At 38.5% G+C, this 21657-nt stretch overlaps 1 pseudogene; it reads right to left on the reverse strand.

Annotated features, from left to right (window-relative positions):
• Positions 1 to 20489: 20489 nt before the first annotated feature.
• On the reverse strand, positions 20490 to 21426 carry LOC112930518 (olfactory receptor 5AN6-like; annotated as a pseudogene).
• Positions 21427 to 21657: the final 231 nt, after the last annotated feature.

Here is a 21657-nt window from a genome sequence, read left to right on the forward strand (position 1 = left end):
CCTCACACTGATCAGAAAGGTTAAAGTTAACAACTCAGGAAACAACAGATGTTGGCAAGGATGCAGAGAGAGGGGAATCCTCTTGCACTGCTGGTGGGAATGCAACCTGGTGCAGCCACTCTGGAAAACAGTATGGAGGTTCCTCAATAACTTAAAAGTAGAGTTACCCTATGATCCAGCAATTGCATTTTGTAGGTGTTTACCCAAAGGTTACAAACAGTGATTTGAAAAGTTATGCACCCCAATGTTTATAACAGCAATGTCCACAATAGCCAACCAATGGAAAAAGCCTAGATGTCCATGGATTAGATGAATGGATAAAGAAGATATGGTATATATACACAATGGAATATTGCTCAGCCATTAAAAAGAATGAAATCATGCCATTTGCAATGACATGGAGGGAACCAGAGGGTATTATGCTAAGCAAAATGAGTCTGTCAGAGAAAGACAAATACCATATGATTTCACCCATACATGGAATTTAAGAAACAAAACTGATGAATATAAGGGAAGGGAATGAAAAATAAAATAGGATAAAAATAGAGAGGAGATAAACCGTAAGAGACCCTTAACTATATAGAACAAACTGAGGGTTTCTGGAGGGAAGATGGGTGGGGGGATGGGGTAATTGGGTAAAGGGCATGAAGGAAGGCACCTAATGTAATGAGGCCTGGGTGTTAAATGCAACTGATAAATCACTAAATTCTATCCCGAAATTAATAATACACTATATGTTAACTTATTTGAATTTAAATAAAACCAATAAATAATAAATAAATAAATAAATAAATAAATAAATAAATAAATAAAAGAATTCAGAGGTCATCATATATACATTAGCTCTTCTCATAAATGTCTACCAGAAAATGCACTTAAGTCAAAAAACAAAACAACACGAATGATATATGGAGAAAATAATTTGATCATCAATACCACTTTACTTAGAATCCTACCCTTGTGCATACAGTCAGTACACAAGACTGCCGAAAATACAATACATAGTAATTTTTAAAAGTCCACATCTTGGCTTTACAGCTTACTACAACTCTATGCCCAGAGTGGAACTAAAATATTCATGAGTGGTCTCAAATGAATAATCTGGAGAAGATGGGGAAAAATGGAACATGGACAAAGTAGCGACAGGAGTCCCCTGTATTTTGTTGGTTGCAAATGCTTTTTGCTGACTGCAGGGAGCCCCTTGCACATGGACAAATTACTCAAATTCATCAAACTAGGTTCTTCCACGTGTTGGTTCTCTAGACTTTGTAATACAAAGGCAGGGGAGGGAACCACCTGCACAGCGTTCTCTCTGATCTTTCTGCAGCTCACCCATCTCAGGATGAAAACTATCCCTCCAAGGCAGAGCTTCTCAACCCTGGGTGTATAGTAGCATCGTCTGGTGAGCTTTTTAAGCCTCTATGGATCAGGCCATACTTCAACCCTTAAAGCAGCATTGCTGGTACTGGAAACCAGGCATCAGTATTTTCTAACACCCTGCAAGTGATTTCAAAGTGTAGTCCCCCTGCAGGGTGCATAAAAATCACCCTAAGGGCTTAACTAATGCAGAGATGCCCAGGCCCTACCTCTGAGAATTTCCTAGATAGTACATCAGGAGTGGGATCTGAGAGTTTTCTTTTGGTACGAGTTCTCAGGCGATGCTGACACAGCTGGTCCCAACAGCACACTTTAAAAGCCACTTCTCTAAAGAATAGATGAGTTAAAAGAGAGTTGTTGCTAGAGCACAAGCAGCTGTTTGAAAGCCTGCAGAATAGTTGAAAGGAGTTGTATCTTTTTTCATTATTATTCATGAGAGACACACGAAGAGGCAGAGACATAGGCAAAGGGAGAAGCTGGCTCCCTGAAAGGAGCCTGATGTAGGGCTCTATCCTGGCCTTGGGATCATGACCTGAGTCAAAGGTAGATGCTCAACCACTGAGCCACCCAGGCACCCCAAGAGGATTTGTATCTTAGGAAAGCAAAATCATACTGGTTTTTTAAACACCTCCAATGACCCAAATACCGTAGAGGGGCACACGTTTGTTGAAGTCTCGCTTCAGCCTTTGTCAGACCTTGAGGTTAAAATAACGCTTCCAAGTGATTATTATTTATTTCTTCTATTAGTGCATAAATCTTCCAACTATGTAGATCCATGATGGGTGTTCTTTAATGTTGGAAAAGAATCACAATAATGGGACTAAAGGAGAATTTTCAGAGGTTCTTTCACTCACTGAAATATTATCATTTTGGGGGGAAATTATATACCTATTATATGTAAAAACAAAACAGTCTTCTATCATGGAAGGAGAAGCAGACTTTGAGTTTCTCTAAGATAATAGATGGAGCTGAAGTGGGAAAAGTATCCAAAGTGTCTCTGTGGACATCACTGTGTATCTTTACGACTTCTCCAGAAGTCCTGAGATAATAGCTTTCTCTGAGGGTGTCGCTGTTACTAAGACTGATTTAGCATAGGCCTTTCATGTAACAAATCTTGTCACTGTGATTTGCAATGTTCACAGTAACAGGTTAGAGACCATCGCCCAACATATACTTAAGTTTGCAGAGTTGTTTCTCTTTACATAGTCCTTGCAATTAGAAAGGAAAGGAAGGAAGGAAGGAAGGAAGGAAGGAAGGAAGGAAGGAAGGAAGGAAGGAAGGAAGGAAGGAAGAAAAAAGAGGAAGAAAGAGAAGAAGGAAAGAAGTTCATATGTAGAAAATTCAAAGAACAAAGTGACTTAAAAAGTTAGGACATGCAGACCAACGTTAGGGAACATTTAGTTCATTGATTCCTGAAGTTCTCCATATTTTAGGATTTGGGATATGGAGTGGGCTTGGGCTTGTTCACTTGGATGTCATATGTTTTACATCCTAATCAGGCCCTTAAGTGAATTTAATGGGAAATGAGAAGCTACAAAATGTGAAACAAATGTTGATTCTTACTGAAACCCTTAGGCATTATGAAATGGGGTATGCTAATTTGACCATAACAAGAATTTGGATATTAACAAACGTTGAACATCAAACAGACAAACCAACTGTTAATTTTAAGTTTAGAGAATTGTAAATGTCTGCCCTTTTGTTTATATATCTTCATCAACAACAATAATTAAATAGTACCTGTTGACCACTTACTGTACTTGTCATTCTTCTAATACATATATTAACCCATGTAAGCCTCACAAAAATCCTATTTTAATACAAGGCACATGAAGTTAGGGAATTTTTCCAGGGTCCCAATGCAAACAAGTGGCAGACTTGGGAGCCCACTCACATGGACTGGCTCTAGGGTTAGACATTTAACAATTACACTGTCCTGCAAATTTATATTAAAAGTTTGTGCATCTTTTATATTTATTTTCCTAGTTATTAGCATTGTACTATTTGAATAGATTTATAAGTTGTTTAAAGCTTCAAGATGATTCTTACAGTATAAACAAATAAGAGTAGGTAGGGTCGGAAGGCAAACAGAGTAGGTAGGGTCAAAAGGTCCCATCAGCCTAGAATGAACTGTAGCTAAACTAAGTGACCTCTTACATCACCTATTATGATGATTAATATCCAGTGTGAGGATGGGTTCAGAAAGATGGCAGTTGAGGACAATTTTTAATATTTCAATTTTAATATTTCAAAAAGCTATAAAAATTGAATATTTATGCAAAATAACCATCAAATTGCTTTGGAGTAAAATTATATCAACTCCCTCTGGCTACTCTATTTCAGACTAAGCAAAAAATTTCAACTATTCCTAATGAATATAAATGGAAAATTAAATTAATTACTGAGAAACAGTATATTTGGCTCCACCATTGACCAACTTTATGAAATTTAGCAAATCACTCTGTGCCTCCGTTTCTTCATCTGTAAAGGAGGAATGACCTATAAAATGGGATTATATGGTGATGAAAATCTGGGGCTGCTTGAGCTATCAATAAACCTCCATGTCCCCCATCCCTCATTCACCCATTTGCCGATGCCTGAAATTCCATGGGAGATGTTTTCTTTCAGTTAAAATGCCTTGGATTCTGTTAAAATTCAAACAATCCCATGGGGACAGGGAAGAGGGAGCATAGTTATTGTGAGAAAATAAAAACGTAAAAATAGTCACTGAACCTGGATTTGTGAGGTTTCTGGATAGAGTGCATAGGGGAGCAGGGTTGCAAGAAGAAAGGAGGCCAGATTGTTCCATTCTGATTTCACCCACCCAGGTATTCTTGTAGATGTTCTGACAGGTGTGTCCTGGTGAAATCTGAGAGGTGCTGCTATCACGGCTGCCTTGTCCTGGACCTGTGCCATCTTCTTGACTGTACTCTACAAAGTTCTCCAGGGATTTGGAGGACACAAATACCACAATCTGAGCATTTCAAGTTGGGGTGTTTACTTCCCCTAGGCTCTGTGCTTTCACCCATGGCTCCTACTAGCCATTGCTTCAAAAGAGGTGCTTCCAACTCAAGATTCTCTTAAAGGTCTCCTTAGGGTCCAGTGTAGCAAGAGACGAGGCAATGAACAGAGGTACTGTTGTCAGCTAATTATTCTCCAGAGTGAGGGATTGAGAAAATACATGGAACAACATTCCCAGCTCAGTCCATTTCTCCATGGTATCATGTGCCACTCATGACCTAAATGAATCAGACTCCAATTTCCCTTCCCAGACTATCAGAATTGAGAGATCTACAAGGGGTTCTCAGTGCAGGGGGATTATATCATTTATTATCCAAACTGAAAGAGAGTGGTCTAGTTTTATTCTTCTGCATGTGGATGTCCAATTTTCCCAGCACAATTTATTGAAGAGACTGTCTTTGTTCCAGTGGATAGTCTTTCCTCCCTTGTCGAATATTAGTTGACCATAATGTTGAGGGTCCACTTCTGGATTCTCTATTCTGTTCTGTTCTGATCTGTGTGTCTGCTTTTGTGCCAGTACCACACTGTCTTGATGACCACAGCTTTGTAGTACAACCTGAAATCTGGCATTGTGATGCCCCCAGCTATGGTTTTCCCTTTTAAAATTCCCCTGGCTATTTGGGGTCTTTTCTGATTCCACAGAAATCTTAAAATAATTTGTTCTAACTCTCTGAAGAAAGTCCATGGTATTTTGATATATTTTGATAGGGATTGCATTAAACGTGTAAATTGCCCTGGGTAACTTTGACATTTTCACAATATTAATTCTGCCAATCCATGAACATGGAATATTTTTCCAACTCTTTGTGTCTTCCTCAATTTCTTTCAGAAGTGTTCTATAGTTTTTAGGGTATAGATCCTTTACCTCTTTGGTTAGGTTTATTCCTAGGTATTTTATGCTTTTGGGTGCAATTGTAAATGGGATTGACTCCTTAATTTCTCTTTCTTCAGTCTCATTGTTAGTGTAGAGAAATGCCACTGACTTCTGGGCATTGACTTTGTACCCTGCCACACTGCCAAATTGCTGTATGAGTTCTAGCAATCTTGGGGTAGAGTCCTTTGGGTTTTCTCTTTACAGTATCATGTCATTGGCGAAGAGGGAGAGTTTGACTTCTTCTTTGCTAATATGAATGCCTTTAATGTCTTTTTGTTGTCTGATTGCTGAGGCTAGGACTTCTAGTACTATGTTGAATAGCAGTGGTGAGAGTGGACATCCCTGTCTTGTTCCTGATCTTAGGGGAAAGGCTCCCGGTGCTTCCTCCATTGAGAATGATATTTGCTGTGGGCTTTTCGTAGATGGCTTTTAAGATGTCGAGGAATGTTCCATCTATCCCTATAGTCTGAAGAGTTTTGATCAGGAATGGATGCAGTATTTTGTCAAATGCTTTCTCTGCATCTATTGAGAGGATCATATGGTTCTTGGTTTTTCTCTTCCTGGTATGATGAATCACACCGAACAACTTGAAAAAAACAAACTGAACAACTTGGTCATATAAAAAGAATTATTGACGGGCACTGAGGGGGGCACTTGATGGGATGAGCACCGGGTGATATGCTATAGATTGGCAAATTGAACTCCAATAAAAAAATAATAATAATAAAAGAAAATACAGAGGCAGAGGCCATGGAGCAAGAACACTGTAGGAACTGAGTGTGGCTCCTGATTGACAGCCAGCAAGACAATGGGATCCTCTATGGCGAACACTAGGAACTGAATTCTTCCAACAAGAATGAGCTTGGGAGTGGATTTTCCCTCAGACTCTCTGGATAATAACTCAATCTTTCCAACATCTTTATTTCAGCTTTATTACCCTGAGTAGAACCAACATACAGAAATTTCAAGTTAATAAATATGTGTTAAGTCTCTAAAAAAAGAAAAACAATTATTGCCAATCATGTCAGAACAACAAGCATAATCCAGGGTTGTCCCAGACAAACCAGATTGTATGCTCACTCAGTATCTGAAGTCTTTATCAGAACAGTCATTCATTGTGGTTTTGGTGGTAATGTGCTGAGACTCTGGACAGACACACTTGGGTTGAATTCTGACTTCATTACTTATGAACTCTGTGACCTTGACCCTTTTACTTAATGTGACTGTGTTAATCAGCAAACTGGAGGTGATAATAGAACCATCTGTGGTAGTTGTGGTGAACTTAAATGAAATAAGCCAATATTGTGCTTGGGAGCTCTTAATAAATGTTAGCAATTGTATTATAGCTAATATTTTATCGTTGTTGTAATTTCTCCATTTTTTGTTTATAATTTTACCAAAAAATTGTGTTATATACACAATTTCCTGGTATTCAGTTTTTGTTACATGATATCATTTTTGTATATTTTTAAAACTTTGTAAATTCTGTCTTAATAGGCTGTATAATATACTTTTCAAACTTTTTTTAGTTAATGGCTTTATTACTATATCAGACCTACCCCATACATTCTGTTTTTAGCAATAGAAGTACAACGCAGATATTCCTGATCTCACCAACTTCAACTGTAAATATATTATAGGAGAGAGAGTTAAGATAGCAGAGGAGTAGGGGACCCTAATTTTGGCTGGTCCCTGGAAATCAGCTAGATAGTTACGAAATCATTCTGAAAACCTGAAAAATCAATTGGAGATGAGAAAAGAATTGCTACAATTCTACAAATATATTATACTTGCTTTTTATTTTTAAAAAATTGAACCTAGGGGTCCCTGGGTGGCGCAGCAATTTAGCGCTTGCCTTTGGCGGAGGGCGCGATCCTGGAGACCCCGGATTGAATCCCATGTTGGGCTCCCGGTGCATGGAGCCTGCTTCTCCCTCTGCCTGTGTCTCTGCCTCTCTCTCTGTGTGTGTGTGACTATCATAAATAAATAAAAAATAAATTAAAAAATTTAACCTATTGTTAAAAGTAATCAAATACAGGAAACCACATAAAGACACATGGCTTAATGATTCATATGGAGAAAATCTTTGTAGCTGCCACCCATGTAAAAAGAGAAATTTTACTACCTGCTCAGATGTCTCCCACATGTTTCATCCCGATGGAGCCCCTCCTTCGCACATAAAGGGAGACACTCTTCTGATTTGATGATAATCACTTACTTTTATTTATACTTATATCACTTGAGTGCGTATACCTAACTGCTAAGATGGGTTTTGGCTTTTTTTTTTTTAAAGTGTTGATTCTCTCTGTCTCTTTCTATCTCTCTGTATCTGGATCTCTCTTTGCCTGTATATGTGTCTGTCTCTCTCAGTGTCTTTCCGTTAAATTTATGTGTTTTCCTTTGGAATTTCTTAGAGTCTGCATTTTGCTAATTCGGTCTCCATAATACAGGTTAGCATGTTTTTACTGTCGTCTGTATTTCATGTAAACTGGTAGTTGGATACAGGGGCTTAATATGATTTAGTTCTGATAGTTTTAGGAAGACTATCCCACAGGTAGCAGTACACACTTGTTTTTAATATCCACATTTAGAAAGCACATATCTCCATCCCGGATTATGTTGTAAGTGCAGTGCTTTGCCTGGCTCCCCTTGCTGAGCACCTAAGGGAGGCTGTGAGAAATGCAATACAATGTGACAAAATACCTCTTGTTAAAGAGTGTGTACACACTTGTTCAAATATTTCAGAACATGATAATAAAGAAGCAGAGGTTTTTTTCTCTCCTAGATCAAAGATATAGTTAGTATTTTATGTGGAGTCAGGAGTGAATGTGAGGTGAGATACTGTCAGGTTGCATCCAGGTGAAATAACTGGGACTGTAACCAAAAGGCCCAGGAACAGGTGAGGTTAAGAGGATCCTAAGAGGTGGATAAGAACTATCTGATCTAGATAACTCTTTGCACCACTCAGATTTGTTCATGCCGTCCCATTGTACCTCCAATACAATATGAAAGCTCCATTTTTTGTGGGAACTAGATGCTCACAGTTTCTCCTAAGAGTAGTGGTACAGTAAATATGGTTAGTGAAGCAAGTTTCTGTCCTGGACACAGGAGCTAGTTCTGAGGTCTCAGAAGATTAATCTTATCTCTCCACTACTGATTTAAGATTTCCCTCACTCTCAGCCATTATTTTAGCTGGCCTACGTTGCTTGTCTGGAGAGTTAACTCACACCTAGTCCCTGAAGAATCTGAGCCCTTAGTGGCCTTGCTCTTAATAGTTCTTGTTTGCTTCAATTGCCCACTAACTGTTCTCCTGGGCACAGAAGCATCCAGATATGCCCTGGTGAATCTCCTGGGCTCTAAACACACTCCTTCTAGCTGACTGGGTAGCAGCAACCCTAATTCCTCTTGATAATCAGGTCAATTATCCCCACTATATACTAAGTCCTTTCTTTGCCTGATGGTCTACTAGCATCAGGTGAAAGTCTCAGGTTTAAGTTCATTGGAATCCTTTTGTGTCCCAACAGAGTGCTTCCACTGGGATCTAGGGCCTCCAACTTGGTAGAACTTAAGTTTATGGGAAAGAAAACACACATTATAAAAGTGGGTCACTGGGAATGATGGTGAAAGGATGTAAATCCTCCTCCATTCTTTGAGTTGTGGAGCTATCTAGTTAAGGTACTAGGAGAAAGCACTATATATTATCTGTTTATTTAGTTCACATACAGATTCCCCGATAGTGCCTTAACCATAAGGAATTTTTTTCCAGCTGACACCTTAATTCAGCTATTAAACCTGACACTTCTGCATAATGACATAAAAGATTAGTGGATCTCATGATCATACTCCATTAGCTTGCCTCCTTTGCTATAACCTGTATCCTTTTTGCTGAGGAAATGTTACATGGAACAGATTGGTTGTTCTGTAAGCCCTCAGATGATGGTACTGGCAGAGATACTGCTCACATGGAAGGCAGACTTTTAACTAAGAATGTGTCAATTCAAGTAAGCATAAATCTCCCTTCCAAGGTGATAGAGTCTACTACCACCAAGTGCTTGGCTGGTATACTTGGGTACAATTGAGGGTTCAGGGTTAGCTAGCTTATTTGCTAGCATATTGGGCATCCAGTGGTGTCAGTAATTTGGCCTTAGTGAGAAGGAGCTAAAGCATTGTCTTCAACCATTCCACCATGCTCACTCTCTGCTCATGATGGTCATGAACTGGAATATACAAAGAGAGAGACTGGATGACATTCCCAGTCTTTGTCAACCTGTCCATCTAAGTGTGAGAACTTCTACTGCAAAAGGTACTTTCTGGTATTAACATGTGACAAAAAGGTCTCTGTGCTTTATGCCCATAGTTTCACCCATAAACTTCTTCCCTGGATGTTCCCGTCCCCAGTCTTCCAATCTTGCTCCTTCCAGGCTCCTGACCAATCAGTCAAGCTATCTGACACTATTTAGGAGCCCATGTGTATCTTTCACCCAGGAGTTTTCTCCCTCAATGCAAATTAGACAACCAGGTGTGCTTCTTGGGACTCTGACCACTAGGAAGATTTAACCACTGTCCTGTAGGGCCACTTTATTGAACGGTGACAGACTGCTTTCCAAAGTAGATGTAGTAGTGTACACTCTCATCAGATGATGAGGGCTCTGTTCCTGCATGCTCTAGTCAACCCTTGATATTGTCCCATTTGTTAGTTTTTACTTAAATGGTGAGTGTGAAATACTATTTTGTATTGCTTTATAATTTATGAGTTTTAAATCCTTTAATATGTTTCAAGGTCATTTGTACATCATCATGAAACTCCCATTGATTTACTTAGTCCTACTAACTCAGAGATTGGCCTTTTTTATTCATAGGAGTCCATTACAAATTCTAGATGCTAATCAATCATATTTGTCTTAGTGTCTTCTCCAGTCAGGACTGGATCTTTGAGGTATCCCAAGCAATCTCTTAATGTCTGTATGGTTTTTCTCAATTTAGAAACATATGGGCTAAACAAGTTATCTGTTTTCCACATACCCAATATTCAGTGGTGGAACTTGGATCAGGAAATGGCCGTAAACACACCTCTTTTGAAAGCTCAGGAGGAAGAGACATATAGCACACACTGGTCTATAGCAAGCCCAAGATTCTATTAGGCAAATCTTATGAGGAACACTCACACTGGGAGTGTGCACTATTCCACGAACGGGGACTATTTCCATAGCCCCAATCCATTATTTTCCACAAGACTTAGTTCCATCTGTCGTGAAGTTAATACTTTGATATCTCTCCTCTTTGGCCACATTTGAAGAGTAAATTGAAGACGTCTCTTTCTTTGAAGTGTGATCAGCTGTCTTACACTGCTTCCTGGCCATTGAAAACTGATGGCCTCAAAATTATTTTTAAATCTCAAATAGTCAAATTTCTGCTAGCCCAGATTAATAGTTGACTTCATATCTACTTATTTAGGTCAGCTCCGCAGATCAGTAGCAGCATTCACAATTCTTTTCTAGATATCTATATCTCTGTCTGAAATATATATGAAATATTTTTGTTCTATCAGGCTTCTCCATGAGAATCATATTCTAGTCCATAAATTTCTTTTATGTGAACCATTTTGTCAAGTTAAAAAGAATTACTGAGGATAACCTTCAACCATTGAGAGTTTAAGACAATGGGAAGTGATAATCAACCTTGATATGGTTCTTAATGCAAGGCTGAGCTTTATTACCCTTTTTTTTCCCCTGAGGCTTTCAAATTTTTGTCTTTACTGGTTGGAGATTAAAAATCAGTTTCCAAATCACTCCTTAAAAATATCCCTAGGACCACCCTGCTAAAAGATGAAAGGGTCAACAAGGAAATTAAGAATTAAAAATATTCATGTAAACTAATGAGAATGAAGATGCAACCATTCAAAATCTTTGGGATATAGCAAAAGCAGTCCCGAGGGGGAAATACATCGCAATAAAAGCATCCATCCAAAAACTGGAAAGAACTCAAATACAAAAGCTAACCTTACACCTAATGGAGCTAGAGAAAAAACAGCAAATAGATCCTACACCCAGCAGAAGAAGGGAGTTAATAAAGATTCAAGGAGAACTCAACGAAATTGAGACCAGAAGAACTGTGGACAGATCAACAAAACCAGGAGCTGATTCATTGAAAGAATTAATAAGCTAGGTAAACCATTAGCCAGCCTTATTAAAAAGAAGAGAGAGAAGACTCAAATTAATAAAATCATGAATGAGAAAGGAGAGATCACTACCAACACCAAGGAAATAAAAAAGATTTTAAAAACATATTATGAACAGCTATACGCCAATAAATTAGGCAATCAAGAAGAAATGGACTCATTTCTGGAAAACCACAAACTACCAAAACTGGAACAGGAAGAAATAGAAAACTTGAACAAGCCAATAACCAGGGAGGAAATTGAAGCAGTCATCAAAAACCCCCCAAGACACAAAAGTGCAGGGCCAGATGGCTTCCCAGGGGAATTCCATCAAATGTTTAAAGAAGAAACCATACCTATTCTACTAAAACTGTTTGGAAAGATAGAAAGAGATGGAACACTTCCAAACTCGATCGATGAGGCCAGCATCACCAAAACCGAAAAGACCCCACCAAAAAGCAGAATTATAAACCAATATCCCTGATGAACACGGATGCAAAAATTCTCAGCAAGATACTAGCCTATAGGATCCAACAGTACATTAAGAAGATTATTTATTATGACAAAGTGGGATTTATCCCTGGGATGCAAAGCTGGTTCAACACTCATAAAGCAATCAATGTGATAGATCATATCAACAAGAGAACATATGATCCTCTCAATAGATGCAGAGACAAAATGTATTTGACAAAATACAGCATCCATTCCTGATGAAAACTCTTCAGACTGTAGGGATAGACAGAACATTCCTCAACATCTTAAGAGCCATCTATGAAAAGCCCACAGCAAATATCATTCTCAATGGGGAAGCACTGGGAGCCTTTCCTCTAAGATCAGGAACAAGACAGGGATGTCCACTCTCACCACTGCTATTCAACATAGTACTAGAAGTCCAAGCCTCAGCAATCAGACAACAAAAAGACATTAAAGGCATTCAAATTGGCAAAGAAGAAGTCAAACTCTCCCTCTTCGCCAATGACATGATACTGTAAAGAGAAAACCCAAAGGACTCTACCCCAAGATTGCTAGAACTCATACAGCAATTTGGCAGTGTGGCAGGATACAAAAATCAATGCCCAGAAATCAGTGGCATTTCTATGCACTAAAAATGAGAGTGAAGAAAGAGAAATTAAGGAGTCAATCCCATTTACAATTGCACCCAAAAGCATAAGATACCTAGGAATAAACCTAACCAAAGAGGTAAAGGATCTATACCCTAAAAACTATACAAAACTTATGAAAGAAATTAAGGAAGACATGAAGAGATGGAAAAATATTCCGTGCTCATGGATTGGCAGAATTAATATTGTGAAAATGTCAATGTTACTCAGGGCAATTTACACGTTTAATGCAATCCCTATCAATATACCATGGACTTTTTCAGAGAGTTGGAAAAAATCATCTTAAGATTTGTGTGGAATCAGAAAAGACCCCAAATAGCCAGGGGAATATTAAAAAAGAAAATCAAAGCTAGGGGCATCACAATACCCGATTTCAGGTGGTACTGAAAATGGCAAGATTTCATTCTTTTTGATGGCTGAGTAATATTCCACTTCTTTATCTATTCATCAATCAATGGACATTTAAGTTCTTTCCATAATTTGTCTGTTCTTGAGAATGCTACTATAAACATTTGGGTGCATGTATCCATCCCTTTGAATCACTATTTTTTATCCTTCAGGTAAAAATCTAGTACAATTGCAGGACCATAGGATAGCTTTACTTTTAATCTTTTGAGGAACTTCCATACTGTTTTTCCAGAGTGGCTGCCCCAGTTTGTATTCCCACCAACTGTGTAAGAGAGTTCCCGTTTCTCTGTAGCCTCACCAACACTTGTTTCCTGTGTTAATTTTAGCCATTCCGATTAGAGTGAGGTGATATCTCATTGTAGTTTTGCTTTGTATTTCCCTGATGATGAGTGATGTTGAGATCGTTTCAATTTGTCTATTGACCATCTGTAGTCTTTTTGGGAAAAATGTCTATTCATATCTTCTGCCAATTTAAAAAAAATTAAAGATTTTATTTATTGTTTCATGAGAAACACAGAGAGGAGAGAGAGAGACACAGGCAGAGGGTGAAGCAGTCTCCATGCAGGGAGCCTGATGTGAACTTGATCCCGGGTCTCCAAGATCACACCCTGGGCTGAAGGTGACACTAAACCACTGAGAAACCCAGGCTACCCTGCCAATTTTTTAAAACTAGATTATTTGTTTTTTGGATATTGAGTTTTATAAGCTCTTTATATACTTTGGATGCTAACCCTCTATCAGATATGTCATTTGTACCTACACTCTCTCATTCTGAAGGTTGCCTTTTAGTTATGTTGATTATTTCCTTTGCTGTCCAGAAGCTTTTTATTTTAATGAGGTCCTAATAATCTACTTTTGCTTTTATTTCCCTTGCATCAGGTGACATATCTAGTTAGAAGTTGCTATCGCCAATGTCAGTGAGGTTACTACCTGTGTTCTCCTATAAGCTTTTGATGGTTTCCTGTTTCACATTTACATCTTCCATCCATTTTGAATTTATGTTTCTGTATAGTGTAAGAAAGTGGTTCAGTTTCATTCTTTTGCATGTTGCTGTCCAGCTTTCCCAACACCATTTGTTGAAGAGAATTTTTCCCAACACCATTTGTTGAAGAGAATTTTTCCCACTGGATATTCTTTCCTGCTTTGATAAAGATTAGATAAAGATTGACAAAGATAGAACCCATATAGGTATGGGTTCATTGCTGGGTTTTCTATTTTCTTCTATTGATCTACCTATTTTTGTGCCAGTACCACACTGCCTTAATTAGGACAGTTTTGCAATGGACAGTTGCAATTCCAACTTGAAGGCTGGAATTGTGATGACTCCAGCTTTGCTTTGCTTTTCCAAGATTGCTCTGGCTATTTGGGGCCTTTAGTGGTTCCATACAAATTTTAGGATTGTTTGTTCCAGCTCTGTGAAAAAAGCTGTTGGTATTTTGATAGGGATTGCATTAAATGTGAAGATCGCTTTGAGTAGTATAGACATTTTAACAATATTTGTTCTTCTAATCTGTGAGCAAGGAATGTTTTTCCATTTCCTTGTGTCCTCTTCAATTTCTTTCATCAGTGTTTTATAGTTTTCAGAGTACAAGTTTTTCACTAGGTCTTTGGCTAGGTCTATTCTTAGGTCTCTTTTGGGTTTTGGTGCAACTGTAAATGGGATTGATTCCTTGACTTCTCTTTCTGCTGCATCATTACTAATGTATAGAGATGCAAAAGATTTCTGTACATTTATTTTGTATCCTGTGACTTTACTGTATTCATGTTATCAGTTCTAGCAATTTTTGGTGGAGTCTTTTGGGTTTTCTATTTAGAGTATCATGTCATTTGCAAATAGTGAAAGTGTTAATCCTTCCTTGGTGACATGGATGACTTTTATTTCTTTTCATTGTCTGATAGCTGAAGCTAGGACTTCCAGGACTATGGTAAATAATAATGATGAGAATGGACATCCCAGTCTTGTTCCTGACCACAGAGGAAAAGCTTTCAGTTTTTCACCACTGAGGATGATACTAGCTGTGGGGTTTTCTTATCAGGCCTTTATTATGTTGAGGTAGGTTCCCTCTAATCTTTATTTGTTGAGGGTTTTTATCATGAAAGTATATTCTCCTTTGTCAAATGAATTTTCTGCATCTATAAAAAAAATCATATGATTCTTCTCTTTTCTTTTATTAATGTGGTATACATATTGATTGATTTTGCAAATACTGAACCATCCATGCAGCTCAGGAATAAATACCACTTGATAATGGTGAATGATTGTTTTAACGTACTATTGGATTCCATTGGCTAGTATTTTGTTGAGAATTTTTGTATCCATGTTTATCTCTTTTTTAGGGAGTCTTTGTCTGGTTTTGGAAACACGGTAATGCTAGCCTCACAGAATAAATTTGGAAGTTTTCCTTCCATTTCTGTTTGTTTGTTTTTTTTGTTTTTTGTTTTTTTTTTTTTTGTTTTGTTTTTTTTTTTTGAATAGTAGGAGAAGAATGTGTATGAACTCTCCTTTAATTGTTCGGTATAATTTGCCTGTGAAGCCATCTGGCCCCGAACTTTTGTTTGCTGGGAGTTGTTTGATTACAGATTCAATTCTTTTGCTGGTTATCAGTCTGTTCAAGTTTTCTATTTCTTCCTGGTTCATTTTTGGTAGTTCATATGTTTCTAAGAACTTATCCATTTCTTCCAGGTTGTCAAATTTGTTGGCATGTAGTTTTTCATAATATTCACTTACAATTGTTTGTATTTCTGTGGTGTTGGTTGTCATTTCTCCTCTCTCACATGTGATTTTACTTCGGTAATTTCCCTTTTCTTTTTGATAAGTCTGGCTAGGGGCTTATAAATTTTATTAATGTTTTTAAAGAATATGCTCTTGGTTTCATTGATCTGTTTTACTGTTTTTTAGCTTCTATTTCATTTATCTCTGCTGTAATTTTTATTATTTCACTTCTGCTGGCTTTAGGCTTTATTGTTTGTTGTCCTTTTTTGTTGTACTTTTGTTGTAATTTTTCTAGATCCTTTAAATGAAAAGAGTAGTTTATTTGAGATTTTTCTTGCTTCTTGAGGCAGGCCTGTATTGCTGTATATTACTTCTTTCGGCCACTTTTACTGCATCCCAAAGGTTTTGGACCATTGTGTTTTCATTTTCATTTGTTTCTGTGTATTTTTTTAATTTTCTTCTTTGATTTCCTAGTTGACCTATTCATTCTTTAGTAGCATATTTTTTATCCTCCATGTATTTGTGGTCCTTCCAAATTTTTTCTTGTGGTTGACTCCAAGTTTCATAGATTGTGGTCAGAAAATATGCATGGTATGACCTCAATCTTTTTGTGCTTGTTGAGGCCTGACCTAGTTTGTGACCTAGTATGTAATCTATTCTGGAGAATGCCCCATGTGCACTTGAAAAGAATGTGTATTCTTCTGCTTTAGGATGAAATATGCTGAATATATCCATTAAGTCCATCTGGTCCAGTGTGTCATTCAAAGCCATTCTTTCCTTGTTGATTTTCTGCTTCGATTGTCTGTCCATTGATGTATGTGGGGTAGTTAGAGTCCCTATGACTATAGTGTTATTATCATTGAGCTCCTTTATGTCTGCTATTAATATATTATATATTTGGGTTCTTCCATGTTAGGGGCATAGATATTTATAATTTTTAGATCTTCTTGTTGGATGGCCCCCTTAATTATAGTGTCCTTCTTCATCCCTTGTTACAATCCTTGGTTTAAAATCTAGTTTGTCTGATATAATAAATATTGCTACTCTGGCTTTCTTCTGACCTCCATTTGCATGATAAATGTTTCTCCATCCCCTCACTTTCAATCTAGTGTCTTTAGGTCTAAAATGAGTTTCCGGTAGGCAGCATGTATATGGGTCTTGTTTTTTAATCCATCCATGCTGACACCCTATGTCTTATGACTGAAGCAGTTAGTCCATTTACATTTAGAGTAATTATTGATAGATAACATATTTAGTGAAATTTTATTACTTGTTTTGTGCTGTTTCTGGAGATTTTCTCCGTTCCTTGCTAGTCTTTGTCATTTTTGGTCTTTCTTTCCCACTCAAAGAGTCCCCTTTAATATTTCTTTCAGGCGGGTCACCTGGGTGTGTCAGCACTTGAGCATCTGTCTTTGGCTCAAGACGTGATCCCAGGGTCCCGGGATCAAGTCCCACATCGGGCTTCCTGCATGGAGCCTGCTTCTCCCCCTGCCTCTGCCTCTGCCTCTGTCTCTGTCTCTGTCTCTGTCTCTGTCTCTGTCTCTCATGAATAAAAAAAAAAAAAAAAATATATATATATATATATACTTCTTGTAGGGCTGGTTTAGTGATCAGAAACTTCTTTAGCTTTTGTTTCTCTGGGAAACTCTTTATCTGTCTTTCTCTTCTGAATGATAGCCTTGTTTGGGTAGAGTATTCTTGGCTGCAGATTTTTCCCATTCAGTATGTTGAATATATCATGTGACTCCCTTCTTTTAAAAGTTAGGGACTTTTGTAAGTTAGGGACTTCTTTTATCTGCTTTTAGGGTTTTTCATTTATTTCTATATTTTGCAAATGTAGTTAAAATTTTTCTTGGTATTAGACTGTTTTTGTTGATTTTGATGGGAGTACTCTGTGCCTCCTGGATTTGGATGTCAGTTTCCCTCAAAGATTAGGGAAGCTTTCAGTTATTATTTCCTCAAATAAACATTCTCCACCTTTTCTCTATCTTCTTCTTCTGGGACCCCTGTGATATGCATGTGATTACATTTGATACAGTCACTGAGTTCCCTGAGTCTATTCTCAGGAGACATAATTCTTCTTTCTTCTTTTGTTCAGCTTCATTGTTTTCTATATTTCTATCTTCTATATCACTTACTTATCCCTCTGCTTCTTCTATCCTTGTGGTCATTACACCCACCCTGTCTGTTTCAAATCTCAGTTATTGCAATTTTCATTTATGGCTGTTTTTAACTATTTTTATCTCTGTAGTAAGGGTCTCCATGATGTCTCCATGCTTTTCTCAAGCCCAGCAAGTATCCTTATGATTTTTGCTTTAAATCTTCCATCAGGCATATTACCTATATTTATTTTGGTTAGATTTCTGGCTATTACCTTCTCTTGTCCTTTCTTTTGGGATGAATTCCTTCATCTTGGCACTCTGTCTAAGTTTTAGAAAAGTCTGTTATGTTTTCTGCTCCTAAGAGATTATAATGGCTTTGTGAAGAAGAAGTCATATAGTGTTCAATGCCTGGTGCTTTAGGGAGAGTTTCTGGTGTGTGCTGAGTGAACTCTGTGCTGTGTTTTGGCTGCTCTGGTGCCATTTATCACAGAAGCCCTCCTTGCCTGCAGCGGGCAGTGAGGCAGCGTTTGGACCTTGACTAGAATGTGGTGAACTTTAACTAGGTGTGCTCTGGCCTGCTTGTTTTAAATAAGACTTGATGCTGCTTCCACTAGAACTGAAGCCTTGCAGAACTCTCTGGTCAGTAGACATGTTGCATGTGTGTTGGTCTCCTGGGAAAGGGCACACTGTGCTGAGACTTAGGCACCTTGCCTGAGAATAGTACCAGCAGAGCACGGGAAGGGATAGTGGATTTGGTGTTAAACAGGTTAAACAGCCACCATTGGTGTTGTGCTATTTATTGAAGCTGCTTTATGATGAGGGACAGGGGAGGGAAATGGGGCTAGCCAGCTCTTTTGTCTCCTAAAAGGGGTCTCCATGTTTGTTGCTCTCAGGGAAATAGTCCCAAAAGAGTGAATAATTTCTTCTCATGTATTTCAGGCATTCTTCAGATTGCTGTTTTCACACTGTCCATCTCCGGGTTGCTTGTATACCTGGGCTCTATCCCAGCTTAGCCTGCTGACTTTTAAAACTCCAAATTTTAGGGACCTGGTATAGCAGGGACCTGTGCTGGTCTTCTGGGGGAGGGTCTCAACATGCTGGAACCAGTTTGTTTGACCCAGCAGTAAGTTTGACCAGTAAGTTGTTGAACCAGTAAGTTTGACCCAGCAGGGTAGTTGACCCAGAGTGCAGCAGCATAGGATTTAGAGCAAAGCAGCCTAAAGAGCCAGTGTTCGGGTTAGTGGCCCCAGCAGCTGTTTCTGCACCCATACTGAGAGGCGAGGGAGGTAAATGGCACATGTTGGCTCTTTTGTCCCTGAAGAGACATCTCTGCAAATGCCACCTCTCACAGATGCACGCCAGGAAGAGCAAACAGTGCTTTCCCATGCACCTTAAATGATCCTCAGAGACTGAGCCCCACTAGTTGCAAACCTCATGAAAATCACCCCCGCTCATTTTCCCAGTCATGGTTTTCTAGAAGTGTTCTCCTTGTACATTCCCATGTGCTTCTCTCTCTGTCTCTGTCTCTGTCTCTGTCTCTCTCTCTCTCTTCCCTTTGTGACCAGGGCTCCCTCCCCTCTGCAGCTCCCACAATCCATTTCTCCCTCAAACCACATATCTGCACTTTCTACCTTCCTCAATGTGACCTCTTCTCTCCTTCAAGTTGTGCAGTTTGTCCTGTCAGTCCTCAGGTCAATTTCTTGGTTATTCAGAATGGCTTGATACTTATCTGGCTGTGTTAAAGGGATGAGACAAGCCTAGGGTCCTCCTACTATCCTGCCATCTGAGCTCCTCTCAAGTCTCTAAATTTCTTAACTCTGTCTATTCTCTTTCATTCTTCCATGCAAACTGGCCAGTTGTTTTGTGAGCTCATCTCATTTGTGTAGAACAACAACCAACTCATGTTACAAGAATTCCATTTATCCACATAATCTCCCTTCCTAGGTTTTTTTAAGATTTATTATTTATTCATGATAGAGACATAAGCAGAGGGAAAAGCAGGCTCCTCGCAAGAAGCCCAATGTGGGACTCAATCCCAGATCCCAGGATCACTCTCCGAGCCAAAGGTAGACACTCAACCATTGAGCCACCCAGGTTTCCCCTCCCTTCCAAGTTATCACAGGTGACAGTCATATCAAATGTTTTATTGTGCCAAACATAAATTGCTATCCTTCCAATTGTCAATAACATATTGCTTGATAATTACTGCTTGGCCCTGAAGAAACTTACAAATGTTAATACTTAATTTTTTTAATAGCATACTACTGCCTCTACAAATTTCTATGACAGTATAATGCACTGAGTATATGCAAATAATCCAAAACAAGTTTATTTCTTGTTAACATTACATATTCATCTTGTGTCAGCTAGGGGGTTCTTCTCCTGCATCATTATCTTATTCCTTGCAAGCCAACCACTAATGAAAGCACTGGAAAATTAAAAAGGTAAAAAATCACACTCATATATAGCCTCTACCTAGATGTGGGATATGTCACATCTACTCACACTTCATTTGCCATAACAAGTCACATGCCCAAGCCTGACTCCAAAGGGAGGAAGTAAAATCCTCTCTCAGGGAATAAAGGGGAAGAAAATATTTGTTAAAGGCTATACAATCTATTACAAGGATTATAAGTACTGTTACAGCCATTTTTTCATACACTGTTCTGTATATTTTGTGTCCTAAGCCCTAAAAGGTACGCCATAATCAATAATTCTATGAAAATATCCTCTTCTTCCAACTGCTTGAGGCATCTTTATTTTCCTTACTCCTTAAGCTGTAGATAAATAGATTTAAAATAGGAATCACAACAGCGTATACAACAGATTAAAGCTTATTTTGGCTCAGAAAATCATCAGAACTAGGGCACAAATAGACAAAGGTGCTGGAACCACAAAAAAAAGAGTCACAGCTGTCAGGTGGTAAGCATGGTGTTGCAGGCCTTAGACCTGCCTTCAGCTGATGTGATCTTCAAAATGGTGGCAACAATATAACCATCGGATATCATGATTACCAAGACTGATGTGAGTCCAAAGATCACTGTGAGCACAGAGATCATGATTTGAAAGAAAAATGTGTCAGAGCAGGATAGGATCTGCAGTTGGGGAAGATCACAGAAGAAATGATTGATGACATTTGGCCCACAGAAATGGAGCTGAAGTAGGGCACACAGTTGGATAAATGAGCCTAAGAATCCAGTTATACAAGATCCTGCCACCATCTGCATACAGAGGGTGGGTGACATGATGGCAGTACAGAGCAGAGGATTACAAATGGTAGCACATTGGTCATGACCCATAGCTAGCAGGAAACAGCTCTCAGTCAGACCCAAGCTAGAGAAGAAGAAGTGCTGCGTGGTCCACCCCAGAAAGGAGATGGATTTCTGCTTCTTGAAGAAATCAGAGAGCATCTTGGAACTTGTGGAGGAAATGTAACAAATGCCTAAGAAGGCAAGCTTATTGATAAAGAAATCCACAGGGGTGTGCAGGTAAGATTCCATCTTGATCAGGGTGATGAGATCCACATTCCAGGACACTGTCATGAGGTAGAGGCCTAGGAATATTGAAAAGACGATGACTTCACATCTTGGAAATTCAGAGAATCTCAATAAGATAAACCTGGTAACTATAGTGCTGTTTCTTCCTTCCATCATTGCCATAGTACTTCTGAGATGTGAAGGAGACTAGTAAAAGAAATCTGTTATTATTCCAGTATCCTCAGGCTATTAAAATTACATGCATGATGTTATTTCTCTATTCAGCCCTCTAGCTTAAATGAATGCCGTGTAAACAATATAACAAAGAAAAAAAAAAGAAACTTCCCACAGGTATTTTATTTTTATTTATTTGTTTTTAGGAATATTTTTATTAACCTACATCTGCAA

This window comes from Vulpes vulpes, chromosome 5 (genome assembly GCF_048418805.1).
Source record: "Vulpes vulpes isolate BD-2025 chromosome 5, VulVul3, whole genome shotgun sequence".
NCBI classification, from domain to species: Eukaryota; Metazoa; Chordata; class Mammalia; order Carnivora; family Canidae; genus Vulpes; species Vulpes vulpes.